The following is a 1,437-nucleotide window of genomic DNA, read 5'->3' on the forward strand; positions in this document are numbered from 1 at the left end:
AAAAAAAGAAGCAAAGTGAATGGGTCTCCACCCACCAGCAGGAAGCTGAAAAGAATCTTACTGTCAGCCAGACTGTTTGCAGAGGTCTGGAGGTGATAGCTTGATCTTTAGGAAAGTCTTGGGGGCTGGAATTGAGGGTAGGGCGCAGCTGTTCACAAGAGAGTGAGATCTAAGATTGGGCTTTGATCTCAGGGTTTCTCTGTTCAGAAAACAGTGTAGTCGGGGGCAGGAAGTGAGACAGAAGCTGGTCTAACTTGTGTACCAGGAGCAGCCACAAGCAAAATTTTCAGTGTGGGACAGGACAGGGCTAGATCACTGTGCCTGTTCCAGGTGGCACAGTAATACACACCAGAATCATTTTCATTCAGATTTCGCAGTATGAATTTCCAGCTCCTCTTTTCGGTGCCATAAGCATCGTATTTCCCTGAACTGATTTCTGATTCCACCACAACCCTGTAAATGGAGAAGTCGGAGTACAGAAGGCATTGTGGGGTTTTTCCCTCTTGGAATATGTACCAGTAAACGTGGAAAATATTTTCTCCAAAAATATCACAAGTGATTGCGACAGATGCCCCTTTTGGTCTGGCGACTAACATTATTTCCGCTTCCAAGTTGGAAGATGCCTGATTGTCTACAATGAGAACAGCAACAAAAAGGAATGAGGAATCTCGTAGTATGACACACTTTAAAAAAAAAAAAACCGTATCCTATAAGCATCAATCTATGCAACATGCATACCAGGAGGCAGGAAAGTTAGAAGTAAGACTGGAACCCACAACATGCCTTTTTCTCTGAGTTTTAGAAGAAAAAGGATCAGAATATGAGAAACAGAATATCGTCTCAAATCTCAGATCCCACTCAGAAAAAGGATCCCTAGAACTGAGGGCAGTGAGTGAGAGCTGGTCTTCCTGACCTAGTCACAGCGGAGAGGAGTGACTAAGGATCAACCTTAGAAGACTCCCCAGCTTGGTACTCAGAAGAGGCTGGTGCCTTGAGCCCCTCCCTCTCTGCTTCAACTCCTTTCTCCAGCGCCCCCCTGTGGCAGCTGAGAGCAGGACCTCTCCAGAAGGGAAGGCAAGGGCATGGAGAGCTCAGGACTACAGCCCAGGACCTACGAACGTCGAGGGAAGCTGACCCTGTATTCAGCCTGCCTGGGCCCTTGTGGAGTGAGCAGGCCCACGTCAGGCTCACTCCCCTGCACCTCATAGTTTCAGTATGCTCAAACTGCAATTTGGTCATGACCTGCAATTAGGCTTCTTTATTATTGCCTTAAACCACCTACATTTTTATATCTGGGGGTACACTTTGAGGCGAACATCCACAGCAACTCTGAGAATGTTCAAACCTGCTTTATTAAAAGGAATAAGAAGCAGTTATGTTGGTCTGCATTGGCGTTTCCTCAAAGGCAGATGTGTGTGTGTGTGTGTGTGTGTGTGT

The sequence above is a fragment of the Carlito syrichta genome, unplaced genomic scaffold (genome assembly GCF_000164805.1).
Source record: "Carlito syrichta isolate Samal-C Ts95f unplaced genomic scaffold, Tarsius_syrichta-2.0.1 Scaffold307206, whole genome shotgun sequence".
Lineage (NCBI taxonomy): Eukaryota > Metazoa > Chordata > Mammalia > Primates > Tarsiidae > Carlito > Carlito syrichta.